This window comes from Gymnogyps californianus, chromosome 23 (genome assembly GCF_018139145.2).
Source record: "Gymnogyps californianus isolate 813 chromosome 23, ASM1813914v2, whole genome shotgun sequence".
NCBI lineage: Eukaryota > Metazoa > Chordata > Aves > Accipitriformes > Cathartidae > Gymnogyps > Gymnogyps californianus.
Window position 1 is genome coordinate 3,259,094 of NC_059493.1, and position 24,842 is coordinate 3,283,935.

General features: G+C 49.9%; 1 long non-coding RNA gene across 2 annotated transcripts; it reads left to right on the top strand.

Moving 5' to 3' along the window:
* The first annotated feature begins 748 nt into the window (after positions 1–748).
* On the top strand, positions 749–24,271 carry LOC127025404 (uncharacterized). Of its 2 annotated transcripts, XR_007767667.1 has the most exons (4): positions 749–823; positions 8,983–9,067; positions 24,005–24,132; positions 24,220–24,271. It is a non-coding gene; the product is annotated as an uncharacterized LOC127025404 (long non-coding RNA). The 2 variants fall into 2 exon arrangements; XR_007767666.1 differs by lacking the exons at positions 24,005–24,132; positions 24,220–24,271 and adding an exon at positions 11,195–11,449.
* The last annotated feature ends 571 nt before the right edge of the window (positions 24,272–24,842 follow it).

Here is a 24,842-nt window from a genome sequence, read left to right on the forward strand (position 1 = left end):
TGGGAACAATTTTAGGTCCTCTTGGAGTCCCCGGAGAATTAGTTGTTTGGCTGGAGGGGAATAATTAAGGATTCTGATGTGGTCAGGTATATCAATGTCCCTCTGAAAGCTTCAGATCAATGATGGAAGGGAAAAAAATAGAAGACATGCATAATAGTAAAAAAAAAACCACCAGAAACTTTGCTTGACATGATGACATTACTGATTTTTTTATGATCTTCTCAAATAAACTGTATAGCAGTTATTAATTTAGTATCGTTAATAGCTCATCCTTCAAATGTCAGGCAGAAACTGAGGCTGCAAAATGGGATTACTATGGGCAAAGTCGGGGGAAGAAAAATGGCAACCCAGACACGAAGGGACCACCCTGGCTTGTTCTGAGTGCCTTGCTCAGAAATGTAGTTACACCGAGACAGCCCCGGCACGTCCATCCTGAATGGATCAATGGCTCCGTCCCAAAGGACACGGGAGGCAAATGGCAGGTTCGTCCTCATGGCATCAGCCATTAAAACCCCAAATCCACGCTGGTGGTGGTGGTGTGTTGGTTTTGGGGTGTTTTTGTGGGCACCCAGGGCTGGCGAGGGGCTGTGCCGCAGCCCGGGCGCAGCTGGGTCTCAGCAGCCCCCGGAGCAGGTGAAGGCTCTGTTTAACCAGCCCTTTAAACAGGGACTCCAGCTGAGTTACCGGAGGTGTTGCAGGCAGGCAAGCTGATCCCCAAGAGCAGCCCCCTGTGTTGGTTTTAGGAGCCTCAGAAGCCAGCTCTGAGTGTTTCGGCGTGCTTTGCGGTTGATTTTGCACGTGGGCTCTCTCCACCCGACTACAGGTATGTGGTGTAGCAAGGTTTTACAGGTTGTGAGGAGAGGGGAAGGGAAAGAGGAAAGAAGCATTTTGTGTTGGTCAGAAACACTGGGTCTTCTAGTATAATATTCATGCAGTTACCCCCAGGAATCAATGCTCATGAATTTATTAAGACCAAGAGGCTGCTATATTTGCAAGAATATGAAAAGAGTCTGTTCCTAACCAGAATGCAAATTGCAGTGTGTGTATATGTGTGGGGATAACAACTCTGTGTGTGTGTAATTTAATTTTCTGGTGTATAAAAAAGGGGCAGACGTGACCATAGTCCCAGTGCTTCAATAACACTATACAAATAGCGTGGGGATGTATTAAAAGTTGGTGTCTCTGCGCTGGTGTGTCTGTGCACACAGATTTGATGTGTGCAGACAGGGAGAGAGGGCTGCAATTAAGCATCCCTGTAGGTGTTTGCTGAGAAGGAAATATGGGAGAAAAACCACTGTATTTAGGCTGTTAATCGCCCTTCTGGTATTCAAAATGAGAATTTCTTCTGCTGGCAGTGGCTTCAAACCCAGAAGTGTCTGACCATGCATATGGTGAGGCTGTGTGTGTGTGAATTGGCATGGTACCAATGCAACCCAGTAAGCTGGAGCTGGTTTTGCACCACTCCATGTCTGGGTGGGTAGAAATGTCGCCGCGAGGCCTCTTCCACTTGTGCAGTCGTGAAAGCTAAAGATAAACCAGCCCTGATGGATCCATCTGTCTGTCTCCTTGGCAGATGGGGTGGTGTAGGGGAAAGGGAGGGTGTCTGGGGATGTGGGGGTATCTGCAGCCCCCTCCACCCCAGTATAGTTCAAATCCTTTCACCAGCAAGGGTACCCATTGCCCCCGACCCAAACAGCAGCTCCTCTTTCATTGTGTAATTCATGTACAACGATGCAGCAAATAGTGTAAATTTTGTGATGTGGGGAAAAGGCGATTTCTTTCTCAATCCAGCCTGCAAAGCTCCCCCAGCCCTGTCCAGTCTACCCCAAGCTGTGAATTATGCTCTTCTCCCCCCCCCCCCCCCCCCCCCCCGCCCCAAATCCCTAAATAATTGGGCTATTTCTGCTAAATACAGATGTCACTGACATGATGTGGAGATACTCTGGTTCCCCTGGTTTGGGAAGCTGCTGGTAGTTAGCGTGAGTGATGCACAAAATGAATTCCTGTCTTTCTCCTTCACCCCGGCTCTCCTTCCTTGAGCAATACTATTGGCACTTCTCAGCAGCAGAGGTGGGCAAATCACAGTGGGTTGGTTTTTTTTTTTTCCAATTCTGTGAAAGCAATTTATTCTTATTTGGGGAAAAGGATTAAAAAAAGGAAATCATTTGGGATTGACTCAGTCTTTCATTTGACCCAAGGTTAAATGTTTGTTTCATTTTGGAATTAATTATCTCCTGCTCAAAAACTTCCTCGAGTCAATGTGTCAGTGGAGGGCTGGGCGGAAATGCCACAGTAGGGAGAAAAAGCTGAAACCTCTCCAGACAGTGAGAGGGGGAGGCTCGGAGGTGCTCGGGGTGTTTTGGGGAGAAGGATGGGGGTGCTGCGTGGATGGTGCTGGGGAGTTGCTCTGCAAACCTTCCTCTTGGCATTACTCAGCCAGGCTCTTCTTTCTGCAACTGGTCTGAGATGTGTCCCTGCTGAGCTTGGGGCAGGAGCATGGAGGAAAAGCCCTGCTTGGTCCTGGGGGGTCCTGAGCCCCCCTGGCGTGGGGGGAGCAGAGGTAGCTCTGCAGAGCTTGGAGCACAGCACGGTAGGAAGGTCTCCATCATGGCAGGTCTATGAAATGGGACATTAGCGTCTCCAGAGCAGAGTGCTGAGCTGCTCTGGGTCACTTTTCTGTGAAAAAATAAAAGGGGGGGGGGAATCTATTAAGAGGGAGAAATTGTATGAAGAGACCAGTATCTGCAAAAGCCCAACTATAAACAAGCACTAGTCAAAGCCGTACGATGAACAAGGTACACCAAGACATGCCCAGGAGGTGGGGAAGGAGTAAGAGCAGCAGTGTGGGAGACGTCCCACCGGTGAGTGACTGCCGGAGGCGAGGGAAATCCTCTCCTGCATCCCTCGTCCTGCCTCCGTCCCTCCCGCTTGGGGAGCTTGTGATGGCAGCTTTCTGAAGCGCATGTGCTTGGATGCGTGCCTCCTTTTCATTCAGATGTAATATACTGATTTACAGGAGGGGGTAAAAAAAAAAAAAAGGGAAACGGAAAAAACAAACCCTCAGAAATTCAATTAAAGCTGTTGCCTCCTTTAGAAAGAGAAAGCTACTCACTTTGAATGTGGTAAGTGTTCCTTTCTTCGGTAAATCAATTTAGTTTATAAAATGCAAAAGGGGGAGAAAAGAGAGACAGGCCTGTTTGTGCATTATCAGCCCACGGGTCCCTCGCCTCCCGGCACCGCTGCTTGCTTTATCTCACTTGCGTTTGCTCTCATCAGTCCTCCCCCTCCTCTTCTTTTTAATTTGTATTTTTTTTTTTTCCAAGCAGAATGGGCAGGATACCAGGTGTTGGGGTTGCCAATTCTCTTGTTCCTGTTAACAGCTTTCTGGCCATCAATATTTCATTCTCAGAGATGTTAATGGCTTTGAACCCCTTTCTTGGGTGCAGTCCAAGGAGAACTAGCCACCCTTTGCTCAGCTATGCTGTGTGTCCGTGCTGGGACAGGCTTCATCACAGCCGCTCTCTTTGGGAAAGGAAAACAGGCATCAGCTCCTGTGCAGGCAGGAATGCAAAAAACCTGAGCATCAGCTCTTCTGGCCTCTCCCACCGCTCAGAGGACACCCAGGTTGCATCCCCTTCCCCATCCCTGAGCAAGGGGTGCAAGGCACAGCTCTGCTGACTCATCCTCAGGACCGTTTGCAGCGACTGCAGCCCTGAAAACAATTAGAGCAAATTAGGTTTCGGTGCAAACAAATAATTTGGAGAACAGGGATAGCTGGGCTGTGTTTGCCCAGCTCTCAAGATGCCACCTCTCTCTGCATGTTAAAATGGAGCTTGGCAGATGCCTGAGAGCATCCTACAGCCCCGTCTCGCCAGTGCAGCTCAGGAGAAGGTCGGAGCAGAGGGGACAGGCTGGGGACAGCCTGGGGAGCCAGACCGGCCAGCAGTCCCCAACCTGGGGCAAGGAGGCTGCCGTGACCCCTATTTTCCCCGGCAGAGAGGAGTAATCACCCAGCCCACATTAGGCAGCTACGTGATGTGGTCTGAGCAAGACCTAAATACTCCGGAGCAGTGTTTTGCAACGTGCATATACAGCACCCAATAAAACAGGCGCTGACCTCAATTGAAGACTCTCAAAGCCACTGCGATATAAAAATTAATGAACTGGCCTGAGGAGAAGATGCTGTCATTTCAGGCTAGGATGAATTCCCTGTGTCACTACGGCAGTCTCCTGGCTTTTTCTTTCCAGGGATGAAAATCAGAGCCCGTGCCCCGCTGTCCTCGCTTGGCAGGGTTGGACCCTGCTGGCAGCGTAGCTTTTGCAAGGGATTATGACCGGCAGGGGCTGGGTGGCTGTGGGGAGAGAAGAGGAGGGGAGGAAAGAAAATGCAGAAACTGCTCGAGCTTAACTGAGCCTCTGTGTTGGAATTCTTACCCCAAATCTTCTAATTAATAGTCAGGATTAGCAGCTGCTGAGGTTGGGTCTCAGCCATCTAATCATAGCAGCACAGACTGGCTGTGCTCAGCATCCTGAGTACAAGGCAGCCTTTCTAGACTACCAGATAAATAAGTTCACAAATTAAACAACAACAAAAAAACATTAACATTTGGATGGAGCCGTTCCTTGCAGTGGTGCTGTTCGGAGAGGGAGGATTTGCTGTTGCAGTGCAGTTCCTGCTAATAAACCCCTTCTTTGTACTCGAGATCTGGCTCCAATTGCCATAGTCGTCTTCCAAAATGCTTCTGATCCCTCCCTGTGCTGCAGAGACGTTCCCCTGTCTATGGGTGCTGCACCCAAAGCCACCCAGAGCCAAGCCAAGCCCATTCCCATGCCAGCTGCACCTCATCTGGGTGCATCTCCCTTGCCTGACTGCTGGTGTGGACATAATCCATCCAAAGCAGCCAGGCTAGTCCTTCCCAGTGCCTTCTGTCAGTGCTTCGGCTGCCTTCTCAAGCCTTCCAAATTTCCCATGGGAATGCAGCTAAAAATTGTGCAATAGGTGCCTGGTACCTGGGAAAGGTCCAACCTCATGGAGCCCCAGCTGAGACCTCGTTTCACCACGATGATGGCAGCTCAGCTCCCCCTGCGATGTTGGAGATGCCAAACCCATCGAGGGGTCACTGGGCCAGGAAATCTGCCCTCTGCGAGGGCAATTTCAGCCTTGGTGGCTTGAGCCCTTGGCCAGGAGTAGCCCCTTGTCCCCCGGGACCCACGATGCGCTCGAGGGGACGGGAGCGGGTGAGCAGCAGTCCAGCCTGCTGGGTAGCTTGTAATAGCTTTTTATGTTATTGGATTTTTTTTGCCTTTAACAGCGCTGCCTGCTCTTTTCTTGAATGTACAGTAGGAACAAAGGAGCTCAAGCTGTTTGTCTTCATTTCTCCTGCTGTCTTTCTTCCATTCAATACTTCTGCCTCGCGAGTGGTTTTCCTGGCACGGTGGGTGTGTGTGCATGCATCTGAGCTGGGGTGAGGTACCCGGGCACCCTCCTGGGCTGCCAGCCCTGCCGATGAGGGGGTGCCGGGGGGTCAAGGCTGAAGCTTCAGGGTGCATTTTGGTGCTCGTGGCATTCATGAAGCCAGCCAAACTTTGCTTCCTCGTGCATTTTTGAGTGCTGCCTTCTGCCAGCTGCCTATGTCAGCTCTGACGGGTATCTGCAACTTTTCTGCCTGCATGGGGTATTTTGAAAATCCCAGCTGTATCAGAAGATGCGGAGCTCCAAATGGGGTTCTTCAGAGCAAAACACAGCTGAAATAATCAAATGCCACATTGTTCCTGTGCAGAATGGAAATCAGCTATAGCTTCACCCTAACTTTGACGGATTCGTGAACTTTGCTGTAACCCCTTTGCTGAGAGCCCAGGGGATTTGAGAAACTTCCCGTCCCCATCACTTCCCTGCGGTGTCACGTATGGGGAGGGGGGGATTCAACAGGAGAGGCTCAGGTTTCACTTGGTTTAAAACTTAACGAGTTTCCAGCCATAGAGGTCCCCTGGGAGCTACACGTGGGGTTACTGGCAGTGCTGGTGCTTGTGGGACCGGGGGGCTCGGAGACGAGGGACCCGCAACCCCAACCTGCTGCTCCCCCAGCGCCCCAGCACAGATGAGCCGGAGACACTTGACAACTTCCAATTCTCTTTTATGGAGCTCGGTACTTGTTGCCATCTGCTCCCAAATGTTCACTGCAAATCGGCATTCACTTTTATGGTTTTAATTAACCTAATAATAAGCCTTGCGTGCCAGGCAGGGGAGAGGCAGGCGCTGGGGCTGTGCATGCACCCTCCCAGCAGAAGCCTTTGGTGCTGGGACAAAACCTGTCTCTGAGCCCAAAATCAGGGGAAGCCACGAGGCAGTTGTGCAATAATTCATTACTGATGATTAATTAGCACGGTAGACCTACTTCAGTAGCCCTTGGTGGCAGTTGCCATCCCCTTTTGCAGCCTCCATCCCTCCCTGGTGTGGAAAAAACACAACCACATAGACTTTTTTTCCTGCTTCCCGTACGAGTCCAGCGCATCTGGGCTCCCAAATCCCCTCGGGTGTCCTGTATTTCGTCCTGGGGCTCAAATAACTTCTTGCTATTCCTGTGGAGGGAGAATGCCAGCTCTGCTCACCTGGCTCGAGCATCCCAGCCCGGGATCCAGCCTGTAGCAGCTGGGTCCCCCCTTTGCTCTGGCTCCAAGGAGACTTTTAATTTCATGAGGTTTTCATTTCCTCACTGGGCTGTAAAGGCATTTTATCTCAGGCTGCTCTTTTTTTCTTTAAGCATAGGGGAAAAACAAAGTGAATGGAAACATGCCCTTTGGGTAGATAAACATACTTTTCTCTCCTGTTTTCTATGTTGAATGTGTCGGAGAATGGGAGGGAAGAGAAACAGAGGAAAGGATGGTAGTTATAAAAGTGTACGTGGATGTCTGGGTAGATAGACGTTTTGTTTCCGATGTTGACGGGGATGCTAAGTGGATAAATAGATAAATCTCTGTTTCTTATTTCCTATGGTGGCTGAGTCACAGAGGAGTGAGATGGGGAGATACTCCACAGTCAGATACTCCCCCCTTTCGAAAGCATCATTGGTTTCTTGGCTGGTGTAAACTGCTTTTATTCCGGCATCACAGGATCTGGGCCATTATCTCTCTGTTAATTACTTTAAACTATCTTTTGCTGAGTTTCACCTTCTTTCTTTTCTGCTATTTATCCTGCCTTGTATCATCCGTAATAACACCTCTGATGTCTTCCCTCATCTCTCACTTGGTCCCGGCGGGACAGTGGTGGGTTTGTGGATGTGTGCAAGAGAATGAGAGAGCAAGTTGTTTTCTTTTATCTCCTTCCCATTCCGTATTATCGCTCCCCATGCCGCCTCCTGAAGTGTGATATAATTGCCTCTGAAAGCACTGCCTGCCTGTCATATCTTATTGCTTGGGTAGGGTATCAACAAAATGCAAAACTGCCACAATTTAAAAGCTTTCAGTGTCTTTTATACATTTCCACCCTGTTAGAAACATATTTAATAAAGTTTTGACGTATGGAAAGAGGCCCAGTAAGTGATGATAAAATTCTGAACAGCAGCAGTGCACCAAAGGGGACATATTAAAGTTAATGAATAAATGGGCTGATTTCTACTGAAAATGTGATTGTAAATAAGCATCAACAACAAAAAAAAAAACCGGAGGGCAGATGCTGTACATCCTCATTCAGAGGCTGCGGCAGCAGAGATAAATTGGGCACAAATAAAGACCCTAATGAGGGCTGATAAAAATGGATTAAGAAGATTAGGTGATTTCTGATGAACTTAACCAAAACCTGAAGGAAAAGTGAGAACTGACCTTTTACTGGGACTTTCTGAGCCAAACCCAAAAGACTTGGAGAAACGCAGGTCCCAGACAAGTACCTTAACCACAAAACCCAGCTGACATCCCTGTCTGTAGGAGCTGGGTGGTTTCCCCGGGGGTTGTCGTGCTTGTACACCCATCACACCCGACCCCGGGCAGGCAGGGATGCTGCGCACGCAAAGAGCCAGGCAGTAGCCTAAAGCAAGTACGCGACGCAGAATATATATGAGAAATACAAAGATAGGCAGGAAAACACCATGTCTTTTTCTCTGACGGTTCACGCAGCAAATAAGCTAAATTCATGAATAAATTGTTTGCTACAAATAGTTCACAACGCTTGGGGCTTCAGCCATGCGCCGGCTCCTCACCAGGGAGAAATATGTGCAGTCATCTGCTAATTCCAGCCCTTCGTTTTGTCAAACCCATCAGATTAATTAGCAGCACCCCCGTGTCCTTCCCCTTGCTGGGAGGAAGGACTTCCAGTTTCCAGCCGTTCCTCCCTCGCCCTGAGTCTTTGGGATACAGATGGTCTCCCTTAAATTCCCCTTTTTCTTCTCTTTTTCATACTCGCAGAAGATGCTGCTGTATCTTGGTGATTGCAAATATATTTAAAGATCACAGCAGAGACATTAAAGCCCTATTAGACTATCCAGTCTAACCTCCCGCAGGTTCAGGATGGGATCCTCCCATGGACGATGTAGCTCATATTAAACGGGTGCTATATTTAATCGGACGACAAATCATCAGGCACAATGAGGGAAGGAGAAAACTGCTCCTACAGTGATTTCATTTGCCTGGAGCAGTCGGTGCAGGGCGAATATTGGGGAAAACATTAAAGAAAAACAAACACTTTTTTCTAAGTATCCTTAAGAGCTCCATTTGCTGGCTGGTTATTTGGAGGAGCCTTAACGCTCGAGCACCCCCTGTAATACTCCGTGGTTGGGTGTGCTTGCTTGCTGCAATTACGTGTCTAGCCCTTAAGTAAGAGGTCAGCAATACTGTCTTATAGTCAATTAGTCAGGGAAAGCAAAATGAGCAGCCCAGTGCTTTCTTCTTTCAGGCAGGCTGGAAATGCTAAGCAAAGAGGATTGTGCTGTTTGGCTTGTTGTTTTTTTTTTTCTTTTCTTGCAATCATCTAGCACGGTTTTCCCTTTGCAGGCCACTAGATAATATAAAAAAAAAAGGCAAAGAAGCGTGAGTCATGCGTGTGCTGTGCATCCTCCTGCCTCTCTCTAGCGACAAGGTGAAGTATAGAAACTAATTGCAAGTTTCTTGTTGGGTTTGCACGAGGGGACTGGGTATTTTGGCTCGGGCAACAGTGGTTTGGGTGGGCAGAGCTGGGGACGGGAGGCAGCGCGGGCGCACCCAGCACAAGCCTGCTGCCAGGGCGATGGCAACCCCGGGACAGCCAAGCGCTACTGAAAATGAGCTTCCTCTCGGTTTTAACTAGCAATTGCCTAACTTAAGCCATAGCGTTTTCAGCTCCGCTGCTCCCATTTATGTACTTGTAGGGTAATAAAGACTCCCAATCCAAATCAATACTAGTTCTGCTTTTGCAAAACCAAGTGATAAGGCTTAATCCATCTCAGGACTGTTTTAAGTTGAAGCAATCTCACTTAAGTCAGCAAGACGATGTGATGTACATTTGGTGTAAACTAATTTTAATTTTTAGTCCGACCTGGTCAGGCAGAACTGCCCCAACGCTTGCGAACAAACCCGATCAAACCCACATCAAACAAACAAATGTCATTCACCATTCCGTATCAGTACGGCGATGCAGTGGGTCTGTTGTTGCACTTAATGCTACGTGACATTCAATTAACTTCCAAACAACTGCCTTGTATCCCGTTCCGGGAAGCGGCTGCGTAAGAAAGGGGCACGGCTTCATGCTCCGAGCGGTGCCGAAGCCGGTGTGCATTGCAAGGGCTCCCTAGTTGGAAGAAGCCAGGCCACTGGCTTGACTTATTATGCAGGGAAACTTTCTCTGGAGTCTGAAGCGGTGACTCCGTCTCCTCCCTGGCTGCCAATATGGTGCTGCATCACTGAACTATATAATTGGATATTTGTTCCTGTTGGGTTTTGAAATATTAGGACCCAGTGTATAATTCCACGGTGCCTGTGCGGCAAATTCTGCTGTGTAACTACAGGAGAGAAAGTTGTGCAAGGGGAGCTGTGCCCACGGAACTGCTCCATGTAATTAAACCAAAATTGGAGCAAAAGCAGGCGGGAGGAATAAATCCGTTTGTGCTTCCTCCCCACCCCAGAGCGGGACGCCTTGGTGCTTTATGCTGAGCTGGTCCGTGCAGAATGAGCCCTGCCCTCATTTTTGCTGTTGTTTTTCCCCCTCCATACTTTTTGCTGGGAGAAGTTTGGGTTTAGGTTGGGGGCAGAAAGGCACGAGTTGTTTTTCACCTTGTTGTAGCCGGCTTCTTCTCCAGCAGCGATGCACGCACCCACGGGGTCTGCACCCGCTCGGCTCCTACCTGGCTGCCTCCTTTCCTGCCTGGATGCCAGGAAACCATATAAAAACTGGAATATTTGGCGGTTTGGGTTTTTTTCCCCTCCCTTTATCCCTGGAAGGCATACACTTACTTACCCAAATCAGTGGGTTTAAGTGACAGCACCTTTGCTTTCTCTGCAGCAATAAAGGGGAAGGAAGAACGCCGAAAATATGACATATTGGCAGAATTGTTTCTAACTAGAAGGTTTTTCAAAGTTGTCCAAGTGTCAGCAGCTCTTCTCATAGCCTGAATTTATTTGGCGTGGTGTCACAGTTATCTCTGTTAAACAAGTCCTCATATGCACCTTTCAGAGCTTAAGAACACCTGAGGGAAAACGTATTAGGATCTCTGCTTTCAATCTTGCTGTAATTTCTGCCTTACCAAGGGGGGGGGCGGGGAAACGTAATGCTGCTGCTGCTGGGGATTTTTTTTTTATTTTCTTTGTAATCCAAAGTGACTTTTGTGTTAGGGAAAGGTGTTCTGGCTGGCAGCCTCTTGGAGGTTTATCCCCGGTGGCCACAGATGTGGCAGGCAGTGTGGGATGCCCCGAGGCCGGGGCTGAGCCCCAGCCCTGCTGTCCCTGCGCAGTGCAGGCATCCCCCCATGAACCCAACTGCTTCGCTTTTTTTTTCCTGTGATAATGCCATCTTTGCACGTTCACCCATCGAAGGGAATTACAGGGATAATAAACTTCAGACACTCGTGAAACTCTCGCCTGGAGAGCAGGCAGAAAAGAAACTCAAGCAAAAAAACCCCTCAGGTATTCTGCTGTTTACTGGGGAAAGCCTTAAAAGAAAATGGGAGCTGTACATAAACCCCATCCCCCGGGCAGCTGGAGCTACACCTCTGCTCCTTTCACATATCTCTAGGTTTCTTTACTCCTCCTTTGGCTACGAAGCTGCACATTGATCCTCAAAAAATAAGGATTATAAACCCCCGGCTCACGCAGGGAGCATCCCAGCTCGGTGCTGTGCCTCTCCCAGCCAAGTCCGCGGTGGATCTTTGCTTTCGTGCCACTCGCAGCGTCATTAAGTTGAAAGACTCCATCGTACAAGTTGCTAAACAAAATCCAATTAAGCGGCTGGGTTAGAAATGTAATTGTTACAAAAAGTGGCGTGTCAGATGGCGAGATGTTATTAAAAAATATAGAAAACAATTTGCACTTTCCCTCCCTCCTTTTCCTATCATGCCACAAACCCTTCAGATCGCGTGTGCGCCGTGCAGCTATTCTCCCAGCCTACAGCCCCTCTCTTAAAAGGTTATTCCCTGCGAGGAAAGCGAGCCGGAGCAAAACACGTGTTGCCCAAGGATCCTTTGCGATGCATTTCGGGGCAGGGAGGAGGCTGTGAAATCAATGCTATTGCTTACAGAGGTAGAAATGCATTTTATTTAGCTCGTTAGCAGGAAGGGTGGGGAGGTTGGTGTTGTGGGGTCTGCCCAGATGTGGTGGGGGGTCCCACAGCCCATCTGGGGGCTGAGACGGATGAAGGGTGGAAAACAGAGGGATTTTCTCCTTGCAGCACGGGGAACGCTGGGCTGGCACGGGCCTGCAGGCTGGGGTTGCTCTTCAGGCACTAGCCAGTGTCCGAGGGCACCGCAGCTCCGGAGGACTCGCCCGAAGTCCCAGATAATTTGGGATGGGGAAGCCCCAGATGCGATGCACAGTGCAACCCCTGACCCGTCCCCGCTTGCCGCGGGGGGTTTGCAGGGTCGGGTAGGGAAGTCTGCATTGCTTTGGCACTGGTTGCCTGAAAGTTTTGCTGCCGGGCCTGACCTGCCTTTCCTCCTGCCTTTGCTCAGAAATAAGGCTTAATCCACTTGTGCCGTTACAGTGCTGTGTGAGCCTCCCATGCACAGTGCTGTTAATGACTAAATGTTATTACTAGTATTATTTTTACTCAAAAAGCTCTTCAAACAAACATTAAGCCATCTGTTTCTTGAGCAAACCCTTGAGGTTATGTTTTGTCCTAACTTTCTGCTATTATTGTTAAAGCGTGGCCATTCAGAGCTGCTTCCCTTTATCCCCTATCCCCTGGGAGATATGTCTAGCAACAGAAGGAAGTGTTGCTCCAGCAAAAGCCTGTGTAAAATCCTGCAGCTGGTGTTTGTAAGGTGATCGAGGGTGGGTGATACTTGTCCCTGGGGAGGGTTATGGTAACTGAGCATCCTGTCCTGTTTCCAGAGTCTCTTTCCACGGGCAGACTGTGGATAGCTTCAGCCTCCTGCAAGTATTTGAAGTGCAGGCCATGTTTTTATGACTCTGATTCAGCTGAGCACTTAAAGAAGTGCTTGGAATTAGTGTGTGCTCACACATTTCCCTGACACTAGCCTTATTTCCATGCAACAATAAGTTAAAAAAAACTCCAAAACCATTTGGTGAGGAAGAGGAGAGCACTGGTCCCCTGTGGAGGTTTATCTGGAGCGGATGGTTTCATCATCCTGGCAGGCAGCATCACTCGGTACACACCGGCGAGCGCGGCAGAGACCTATTTCCCACGCAGGGATTGCAAGCAAGGGGCAAACGCAAGCGATGCCCTTCCAGCCAGGGCATCCCACGGGGAGCAGCAACGAGCCGGACCCTCCCTGTGAGCTACGGGAAGACAATTTCCTTAAGGCCAGAAGGCAATTTCCAGTAGCCTTCTGCTTGCTGCCCGCTCTGGACAGACACATCTGGGGTGGGAGCAGGCAGGAGCCCAGGAATGCAGCTTGCCCAGGCAAGAGACCATTAATTCCCATTTTTCCTTTGCTGAAGCAAATAACAGCAGAAGGGGCACTGGGAAAGGATAAGAAATGATTCAGAGATTGGGAAGGGTAAGAAATACTGACCTGAGCTGCAGAGCTCAGCTCCTGAATCAAATTCTCCCTGGGTTTGGAGATGTTTAGTGGTGGGGACCAGATCAGTAAGTGGAAAAGAAGTCTTGAGGATGAGCATCCATGAGGCATCATATATGGTATGGAAAGCACAGCAAACCTTGAGATTTAACGGCTGGGAAGCAAAAGCCAGGCCCTGTTGGCTTCCCTCCCAGAAGAAGCTGCCCGTGGTCATATTGCTCTGCTTCGAATCTTCCACTACAATTACTTCTTCATCTTAATAATCGCCCTCAGTTTATTCGTTTGCAAAACACATGCTTTAAAAAAAAAAAAGGGCACTCAGAGGATTTCATGGCAAGCCAACCAGAAAGGAGATGAAGGTGAGGAATGCACTCGTCCTGCAAGATAAAGAGCACGCCGTCGGGATGAGCAGCTTTGGGACAGCTTCAGGGCTCCTCTGGAAGCTCCTCTAGGATGCCGGCTGCCCTTTCATTGCCACTAACTCTTACAGGAGTGCCCTGGAGGGAGACACTAAACTGCAATCGTGCAGAAAGGAAAAGCGGCTCCGATGCCCCACCACTGTGCCAAAACCCCCCGAAAGCACTCGAGCACTTTGCCATTCATCTTCCAGGCTGCAGCTGAAGCGGCAGAGACGGGCAGTACCCCCCCTTCACAGGGTGCCAGGCTCCATTGCGTTTTAAGCTTGGCTGCTGGTGTCACCCCAGCCTTATCTGTAACACGGTCTAGAAACCAGAAGGGGTCTAGAAGGGGAACTTTCAGGTAACTGATCTGCTGTCCTGAAACAACCATGCTCCTGGCTTTGCATTGCACTTACGTGCTGCATAAATACACGTGCTTGTATGTGCATGTACGCAGATACAAGCGCCGCGTGTTGCAACTGATGGAGAGCCAAAGCGGCAGGGCAGGCTGCCTCTCCCGTCTGGGGTTTTGGATGCCTGGGAAGGGAAGGCAGGTCAGCAGGTACCGTCCTTTCCCCTCCCTTTGCTCCTCTGCAGCACAGCAGAGTCCCCAGACCATGGAGGAGAGAGGAGCGAGAGCTCACTCACCCCAAATCACCCAGAAACAGGGCTGCCTGTGGCACCGCGCAGTGGGGTGAGGGGATGGGGGGGGCCGGGATGTGCTGCAGGAGGGTGTTTTAAAAAAAAAAAAAGCAGCTCTCAGGGCTACTGCCAGGCTGGGGGGACCCAAAGGGTCCCCAAGCTGCTTCATCCCTCAGCATTAGAGTGGGTGGCACTGATGTATTGCTCTATCTCTCCTGTCCCTAAGCCTTCAGAGATGCATTTCGGCTCAGCAGTGGCCTCAGTCGTGTGGGTGATCAATCTGCCAGCAAAAGAAGTTCTCGCTTTGGCCAGTTTTTAGAGTAAAATCTCTTTCTCTCCTACCCCTAGAGAGGTGTGTGTGTCCTGGCTCAGAGCTCACCTCTGCCGGGCAGCGCACGCAGTCATAATAGGATAAAAAGAAAGTGATAATTGTAATCGATGCTTCTTACATCTTTATCACCCCCAGGACATGGAGTGTCACAGATATTAATGAATTAATGTCTGCAGCAGCTGGTAGCACTGCAAAGCTACGTTCTAGGTGCCCAGGAAAGGGGGCTGAGCAGTGCGGGAGGGAGATGGGCTTGGTGACAAGCCTGGGCATCCTGCCCTGCTGCTCGTCCCCCTGGGCTCCTGCTCGTGGGGACGGCCCCTCACTCTCAGTGGGTTTCCCTTTCTCCTGGTACAGCCCCGATCCTGCTGCCGTCTCTGCTGGGGGCTCCCTGCCCTGTTGCCCCCATCCCCACCCTGCTGCATCTCAGGACGGCTCAGCAGCCCCTGCCTGGTGTTTCCCCCATCACACCTAATCTAATTTATACACAGCTTTCTTCATATTTGCAAAATATAAAAATCTCTTCCAACTAAGAGCCTGCTTTCCATTCTGGAGATAGGTTATATTCTTCACTGCACACATGCCTGCATATATTTGAACAAGTTTGATTCAGTGTAGCTGACACAAAAACCACTTAGTTGTTTCCCCTACATCATCCTAAGTTAATACTCCTGACAAGTACAGGAGGCTTTTCAGCAGTTTTTCTACTTCAGCTCCCCTTGCTTCCTGCTCTCTCTGTTTCGCCCCCGCTGTAAAATTTCCCCGAGCCTAAGCAGCTGACGGTACCCCAGCAATTTGTATCCAATATGCTTGAAACAAAAAAAAAATTGAAAGGGTGTCCATGGATGCACAATGCAATGACCTGAGTCACTGAGCTGGATTACATTTCTATGTATTTTGTGCACACTCTGTATTTTCAAAGGAAATGAAAAATAGGGAGCTGGAGATGTCAGGATTATTCGCACACCCAGGTTAGGGCTAGCTTTGGTTTTATCACTACTTCTGGGTTGTTACGAAGCCGCCTCTGCCTCTTTCTTAACTTTGGGGGTTTTTTGTTAGTCCTTCGGTGGGTTTGATTTAGCGCTCCTGTGATGGAGAGACTGGTCCTGAACCACTGAACGGGACACGAGGTCTCTGTGATATTTTTGCATCCACCTCCCCTGGGCTCTGTGGATGCTTCTGGGAGAGGAGGCTTTTGTCCCAGCCGAGCCTTGAGCTCCTTCCAGCAGCAGCCCTGAGCCTCTCGCTCCTGCACCGCAGCATCCCCGTGCCCATCCCCTGGGCATCCAGCGGCTCGCAATGTAGTCCCCATGCACAGCAGAGAGGAGCGGGTCTCGCTCTCGGTGTTTGTGCGTATCCAAGCGGCTCTCCTGTTCGGAGGATCTCCTGAGCCACCCCAGCAGAGGAGCGAATATTCTGAGGTTAACCCCATCCGCGATCACAGATTGCTGCCGGTGATGGATGCATTGCTTGGTGGGGACAATCAATTGGTAAAGCAACCCTGTCTGGAATTTATTCAGGGTTGAAATGGGTTCCCCAGGCTCTAAGTCTATCGATTCTCTCCGTGTAGGTTATTTTTACCATTATTTACGTGCTAGTAGCATCTAGGGGACTAACTCAGATCAGCACTCTATTGTGTTAGATACCGCACGAAATGAGAACCGGCACCTCCTTCCTATAAAGGGGGCTGTAAATAAACAGGAGAGGCTGCGCGGAAGGGCAGCGACGCTCTCGCATCCCTCATTTGCGCGATGAAGATAAGTGACATGGCAAGGTCGCTTGATAAGATGATATCGGCGCAGGAATCCGTGCTAAATCTCTGCAGAGCCTGTGCACGGCCTCCCCCGGTCCAACATCTTACCCCGATACCCCACTTTGGCCCAAAGTTGGCCCCAAAAAAAGATGGAGCAGTTGTTCCTAGGGAAAGGTTAGTCTGGTGACTGAATCGTCTCCAAAGAAATAAGCCTTGGGGAACAACAGCTCGTAACATTAACTTTGCTAAAGAAACTGGTATTCTTTTACGGCTGATGTACTCATTGTTTTACCCTTTTCCTGTATTCCGCTGTTGTGGGCATGTTTTCATTCTGTGCACCTTCTGTGGCTGCTTCTGAAAAGCTGGTGCCTTATCATTCTCCTTCTCTTCAGGTCTCTAAATATTTATCCTACAGTTTTATTCGACTGGTAAATAAACGCTTACACCTTTTCTGTTCCCTAACGTTGTCTTTTAAATTAATCTCTCAAAAAGTAATTGGGGAAAAGAGGAAGAAGTTAAAGTTGGATAAAAAGTTAGATGAAGCTGTGGCAAAGCAAACTGCTATATTAAAATCTTTCCTTTTAGTTAAATTTCAAACTAAAAATAGTCACAACTTTGACATTCACATTTCTTAATTGCTTATTTTCCATATCCCCTGTAGGTAGGATAAGACATCATAGCCTTAAATTGTGGCAAGAAAAGTTTGGGGCTGGGTATTACGATAAATTTTCTAATCGCAGCGAGGGACGGGGGCAGATGACTCTCGACGCAGGGAGGGAGGAAGGACAAACTGGGCTAAATAATCTTTTTGAGGTCTCTTTGAGCCTATTTTTTTTTTTCTCTGATGCTTTCTTTAAATCTAGTGTGCCCATCTCTGACATTCAGGACTCGACATTTCCTGGCACGCTGGTGAAATAGCCTTTGACGCTTGAGTCTATTATATAAGGGAAAATAACGCTTTAACTTTTTGTTGCCTACTTTGGATTCCGATCTGGCAAAGATATACTTGAGTATTTAACTTTCTGCACCGAGGATCACCGGGGCTATTTGCAGCGTGCGAAGTTAAGCAGGTGCGTAAGTCTTTGGAGGATCAGGGACCTCATTTGTATTAAAAAGTCAGAGAGAAATCCAGCTGAATGGCTCAGTTTAACAGGTTTTACTGGAAGCCACGACACACGCGGATGGGTATTCCTGCCTAGCCCCGGGTGTCCTGGCTAGAGCCGCCCAGTTCATCAAAGACCCAAGGGACATCATTTTACACAGACGTCTCCACCAGCCCCTGCACAGCAATAGCTTTTTTTGCGAAGGATGTAATTCCCCTGTGGCAGAACCGACTCGGTAAACGTAATGACAATGTAGGTGTTGCATGGTTAGCTCCTGCACAGCCCACCCGGCTTCCCCTCTTTTTAACTCCCCTGGAAATAAATGCTACTTTGTCAGTGGATAAAAAAAAATAAAATAAAATAAAAAAAAGAGCGGGGAAAATCTAGAAAAGGAATTGAAAATAAATTGCCTGCCTCATTTAAATAACATAGCTGATTTAAATCAGAGAATGAACTCTCTTGAATTTCTGGGTTGTAATGAGGACAATGCAGACTTATTGTTCAGACTCTTTCAAGCAAGCTGTATCCAAAATGCTCAATAGAATTAAGCTCTGATCCCGCAATCACTTACGCCCATGCGGAACTGGATGGCTTCACCGAAGACATTAGACGGGGTTATTCATAGCGTTAAGCATGTGTTTAAGTCTTTGCAAGGCTGGAGCTGTGCATAGCCGGGGAATTAAGCATCCAAAGCTGGAGAAAGGGGCGTTGGGGATGTCCTCTGCCCTGCGCCCCGGTGTCATTTCTCACCCACGGGCACTCGCAGCCCAGACGCAGGGTGATGGGCTCTCGGGCACGCTGCGCGGCACTGCCTGGATTCGCTTGTTGGTTTAATTCCCAGCATTTTTCATACTCCTGCTGCTCATCTCATTTCAACAAGCTTCTCATTTCCCACTGTTTGTTTAGTCTCAGTGCTGGACCCTGCTCAATATTTGCCTTCTCGTCCCTAATATTTGTTCTTATTTCCATGTGTTTAACATATATATTTGTTGCTATCTGCCCAGTAATCGCAACCGCTTTCCCTTGCCGCTTCATTTTTCCCTGCTCGGCCCGAGAAGCAGCCTCGCAGAGGGAAGCCTCCCTGGCTTTCCAAGGGCAGGATGCTCCGAGCGCCAGCAGATGCTGGAGTCTTATTGCAAACCAGAGCAGGAGATGCAGACAGCAAAGCCGTGGGCTCAGGTTTTTGTTTCTGAGCCACAGAAAGGCTTCCATAAAAGCTTAATATCTTTTTTTCCCCCCCCTGTGTGTGAAAAGGTTTTTCTCCAAGGCTTACGGGGCAGGCTGTTTCCCTCAGTGATTAGCTATCTTTTATCCAGGGACCTTGAACCTCTCTATAAATGGAATCCCCCCGCTGCTCTGTGCTTTGGGCATTATATTGGCCACTTTAGCGAGAGGAAAACCGAAGCACACAGACAGCGTCTGCAACAGAGGGGCCAAGGTGCTGCAGTCTGGCAGGGCAAGGTGTGTGCTGCCTGCTCTGCCTGTCTGCTGCCTGTCCGGAGGGACAGGGCTGTGGGATGTTCATGTGCCCAACAGTGGGTTAATCCTGTGGTGCCGTGCAGGCACACGTAACCCCAAATCTCTCCTTCCCCCCATCCTGCTGCTCAGCGTGGCAGCAAGTGATAGCCCTCCCGATGCCAGGGGCTTGCCTGCATGCTGCCATGACTTTGAGAGTGCTGGAAAATGGGAATAAAGATGAGGAAGAAAAGAAGAGAGAGGGGAAAAAAGATGCACTGAGCGAGGCACAGGCTGGAATTAGAAAACACTGTTTTGCTCCCCCAAAAAACCCCCCAGCCTATTGTTTCATATCAGATTTCCTCTTGAGCAAGCAATTGTGAAGCCAACCTGTCCCGCAAAATGAGCTGTCAGTCCTCTCGCTGAACAAACACTATTGATTGCAGCGTGGGGGGAGCCAGCGGCGTGCTGCTGCCCGCCCGGGGGGGCTCGTTCGGCGGGGAGCCAGCTCCCGCTGCTGTACGTCGGGGCTTGGCGGCTGGCTGATGCACAGCGGATCGGCAGAGCTTCTGCGGCGGGGTGTGGGACATCTCGGGTGGCACCTCAAAGGTGCATCAGCAGGTAGCGGCCAAAATTTTGGAAGGAGGACCTGGGTTTCGGCTGTAGAGTTGCTCTTTTCTGACACACGGGGTTTTTTTCTGGCTTTTCTGGCATGCATTTCTTCTGTTGGGAGGCCAGGACCCTCCAAAATCACCCCTGTGCTGCCTCTGCAACCTCCTCCCCCTGAGCACCCCACTACACCTGATCCCATGGGGATCGCAGTGTCTCCCCTCCTCCTTGCTCCCTCTTCACCTTCCACCAGCTTCGTGCTTTGCTCTAACACAGGCTTTTGCTTGTTTTTATTATTTGTTTGAGCTGGCAGCTCTCTGTTTTGCAAAGATCCCCCCCACCTCATCCTGTCCTTCATTGTACCGCACTCGAGGCATCTCTCTTTCACCCATGCTGCTATAGCAACTGCTGGAGATGCTACAGCAAGGCCGTCCTGGCCAGGGCCATCTGCACGGGAACGATACCTACTTCAGGCATTTTTAGCACCGAGCAGGTAATGCTGGATGTTGCAAAGAGCAACCATTGTGGCTCTGGAGCAATATCACCATCCAGAGGGTTTCTCAGCTAATAAACCCCTCCCTGTAGCTACAGAGAGGCATGTTTCTGCAGCTCGCTTGGCAACTGCACGCATGTGATAGTGCTGCGGTGAGTAGACCCAAATGCATTGGCCGTAATCATCCGTCACATTTATATACCACATTTCATCTCAAAGGATCCCAACATGCTTCGCAGCAGACGTTGTGCGATGGGATCCATCATCCGGCTTTGAAGTGTGGCCGGATCCTGCCGGGATGGAGCACGGCAGCTGTCGAACGCGGCTTTATGCCGATGGCTGTGGGGGGAGCTCACCCCATAGCCCCTGCAAAACCGCAGGAGAGGTGTGGAGGGATGAAACCCGCTTCCAGATCAGAGCTGGGGATCTCAGCCTGCTGCTGGGTCCCATCCCGCAGCTCTCGCTGGTCCTTCAGCCCCCGGCTCCGCTCAGGCACCCTCAGACCCGCCGTAGCTGGTGCAGCAGGTACGTCTGCGCCTGCCATAGACAAAAAATGCTGTATTTTCCTGCAGCTTCTGGGTTTCTCATGTCTGAAGCAGATGGGCTGATCGATGGGCTTTGACATGGCCATAGCCCAAAGTTGCCTGCCACGACAACGCTGTTAACGAACAGATTTAATAGCAGCCGTCCGAGTCGCTTTATAACCGCAGTAATCGCCACGGTGCAGGTGAGATTCACTTTACTTTGCGAAGAGATGATAGATATTCTCTAGTTTCCCCCGTGCACATCGCTCTTCTGCGTGAATGTTTTGGGTGAGACAGGAGGAAGATTGGTGTCCCCTGACACCAGCAGGAGGTCTGGATGTGTCACCGCTCCCCTCTCTCCTTGCCTCCCCACCCCGCAGCTCTTCCCAAAACATTGTTGTCATCTCCATTTCTCATCCTCTCCCACATCCCTGGGCTGTTTGAAGCCCATCTCCAGTCCTCTCCCTGCTCAGGGATGGCTGGGGCTGTGTCGTGTCACTTGTCACCCCCGCTACAGGTCGCTGCCTTGGGGAAGTACGCCGGATTGAAGGGGAAAAGGGGGGAAACCACCGCGTGCCTCTTGCAGCCTGGGCTGGCCCACGGTTAATGCGATCAGACAAGTTATATGGTAGCACACTGGTAATATCCCTGTTAACGCACTCGGGTCCCCAGCGAGTGCTGCAACCCTGCCAGCTGGCTAATGAGCTGCGCTCCTTGCATTATCCGGTGTAATTGTCTTCATATTAATGGGAATAATCTGTTAGTGTTAACACTCTGGGCCAGGATTTGCGTGGTTCTCTCTGCATCCCAGCCACGGGTGCTCAGGGTGAAAGTGGGGATCCCCACGCACCCTGCAACCGGCCCCTCGCCTGCCTGCAGCTCCTTCCGACGAGTATTGCTCTTTCTGTCCTGTAAATAAGCTCATCTTTTAAAATATTTTGAAATCTACTGACAAAAGAAGCACTCTGTCAGAGGTAGATATTATTGATGTTGTTATTATTGCATCTCTTGTCTCTGCTGCAAAGGATGCCTGACCATGCTGACAGCTGCTATTAAGAAAGTTGCACAGCCAGTGTTTCTGGGAATATAATTCTTTCTGAGCAAAGTTAAACACTAAAAGGGGTTATTTCATGAAGTAAAAGCGAGAGCTGTGAAAAAGTTTGTCCGTGACATGTGAATAGTAATCATTTTGTATATTATCTGGAGGTAGACCTATTATGAGATCCCTCCGTGCTCTTTACAGATGCAGCAAAACCCGTTATCCCAGTTCTGCAGCTGCAAAGGGTAAACTGGGCAAAACTTTCCAGGTGTTCAGGACAAACAGGGGGAGAAATGGCACTTCTGTTCAAGGAGTTTCTCATGCTACAGGGCTGAGAAACACAACTGGATTATTTTCCCCAATATAGACAAAGTTCTGAGCACACGCAGACCAATATATGGCTTCAGCCCCTTTATGGCTTTAACATAAAACCAGGAGACATGCGGTGGCTCGGGCTGGATTTTCTATTAGGTGTTAAAATAGCAGGAGGGGGAGAGAGACAGATGGACCGGAGCAAGCACAGAGCACGCATCAAAGCCTGCACCTCCACTCGCTAACTCCTGAGCATCTCTAATAAGCACCTAAAGGGACTGTACTGGCGCTTGGGTGACTGCCATGCAAAGAATGGAACAGCAAAGAGCAGGCAAGGGGATTCCTGACAGGATCCTTTTTTTAAGGATCCTTTCGAGCCCTGCTCTGGCTTCCCATGAGCTGAGAAGCAGGGACCAGCCTCGAAGCCCTGTCCCGCTGTCACCCAGTGCTCGGGGACAGCCGAGATGTTTCATGCCGGCATCATCGCCCGACCCTTGGCTGTCGCTAGCAGGATCCCGGGCAAGCGGCACAGGCTGCCATCCATTAGCAATTTCCCCAGCGCTGCAATTTATCCCTGTCATTTAGGGTTCATGTGCTATTATTTAGTCTATTTCCAAGATCTTATTACATTTTTTATTCATAGGGAGGTTAGATTTATATATTGAAGATCAATAAAAGGCTCTATCATAGCTACATTATTAATAAGGAATACATTATATGTAGACAGACAGCCCACTCTATTGGATTTACTTAGTAGATATGCTTTTTGGGGGCAATCCTGAAAATTTACTACCTGTTCGATATCTCTTCCTCTCCTTGCCTCTCCCCGGGCACCCATCCCTGCCTCCTCCTGCACGGGGATAATAGCAACTTTATTTAGCAGCATATGTCCTTTGTCCCTGCAGATGACACTGTCGTGCCTCTATCCTCTAACGGCCCCTAAATCTGCGGGAGAGGCAGGCGTGTGCCGCGGGAAGAGCATCCTCAGCTCGGTGGCATCGTAGTCACGGTCTCTTTAGTATTATGCCATTTTATTCCCTTTCTGCTTTATCTGTCACACTGTGGCTGGATAGGGAATGTGTCTGTGGCCATCTCCAGCACCTAATAACCATGTCCCTGCCACAGGTAGGAAATTGAGGCAGCAACGTAAACTAGGAAAATTCAGGGTAAAATCAGCTGCTGATGCTTGATCGTGGGTAGTGCAACCGCACAGCACGAGCGCAGAAACTCAGGCTCCTGCTCCAAGCTCTCCTCTCAATTCAGATATTGTGCTTTGTAGCCACCGAGCAGGGATTCACCATCACGTGCTTTCAATTATTTTGCACCGTTTTGCACTTTGCTGCCCTTCCAGCTCAGTTCTCGCTGTTATTTACGCGACGGCATCTTCCAGAGGTGCAAAGGGGAGGGTGTGCGCCCGCTGTCAGGCACCCACACGCACGGCTCACGCCTGTTGGGCTGCCCAAAGAGCTGGGCACGGGCACGGGCAGTGAGAGCTCTGCAGCGCCGGCGGGGGGGGGGAAGGATTTGCCCAAGGTCACGCAGGGAAGGGACGGAAAAGCTCCGCAAGCGGCTGCTGAGCCCCAGCCCCGAGGTGGGGGCAGCTCAGCGGCTCCGTGTGCCGGCGAGGGCTGGGCTCGGCACGGGTGACCCCCGTCCTCCCTGGCCAGCTTCTCACGACGCACCCACTCATAAATCTAATTCTAATCAGCAGTAATTAACTTTAATCATCATAATTAACAGAGAGTGGGAAAATATTAGCTGGAATAATCAAATCCGATCAGTCTGATGCTGCCTTTGCCTGGGAAACCTGCGGGGGGATAAGTCGGCTCATCCGCACCGCACTTGTACCCTGTCAAGGTTTTACGAGTACATGAACCGTCAGGCTTATCAGAAATGATTCCAGCTACGGTTCAGGCTCTGACCTCCTTCAGCTAATTACTAGCATGGCAGTTCATCATGGAGAAGCGTTAACGGGTTGGTCCCTCCCTCTGCTTTGGCTGCTGTTTATGCCGGGCAGGGGATGCCGCATGAACTGCCGCGAGCTTGTGCGAGCTGTGCGTGCGCTGGTTAACACGAGAGGGGCTGGTAGGGAATGCGCAATGGTGCAGGTTCAGTCCCGGGGTGGAAAATCAATAAAATGCATAGAGTTCTTGCATACTGAAAATGGCTTTCCTTCCCCTGGTGCTCTTAGCATTCAGGACCTCTCCGCTCTCAGTCTTCAGCTGGTGCATAGAGGAAAGCAAAGAATATTTGGCTCAGAAGGTTTTACAAATCTTGAATTATCGTCCCCTCTTGAGATCTTCGAGTGAGCAGCGTCAGGTAAGAGTCATAAGAAAAATATCTAAGATAATACCACAATTACAATGAGCAGCCTTCAAACACGACTAATGCTATTTATTAACAAAGCATCAGATGTTGTGTCTGCCCCTCTCTCGATGGAGACCCCAGGAGTGCCCTGAAGCGGCGGCAGCCCTGCGGGGACCGGCGGACGCAGGTCCAGCTGTGGCGGAGCAGCCGGCGGCAGCAGCATATCTGGGGAGCCGGCGGTTCGGATGCTGGAGAGCATTTATAGACGTCTGCGGGAAGGCAGAGCTGCCAAATCCCTCCCCAGCTTCGCTCTCCATAGGGAGCAGAGGGAAATAGTCGCCCAGAGCAGCGTGACGGAGGAAAGCTCCTCTCCACTGCCCTCCTCGCCTGATGATGATGTGCTCCTCCAACACCTCAAACGGCACTTTGCTGTCTGTGTGCAGCATTAGCAGCCATGCATTGGCATGATTGATGTCTAACTACTGTCACGGCACGATATGGCCACGGCTCCTGAAGGTTTCCTGCCCTCTGCACGGTAAAACACCTCGAGGCTTTGCTCAAGTCCTCAACACTTTCCAGGCTGTCCTGTGTGAGACTCAGCCCTCAGCGTGGTCGTCTCGGCCTTTGAAAAAAATTTTAAATAACAATCTGTTCTGTTTTTTTCCCCTAGCTCTTCTGAAATTCATATCCTTCCACTGTGTTCCCAAAAAAAGGCAACCCAG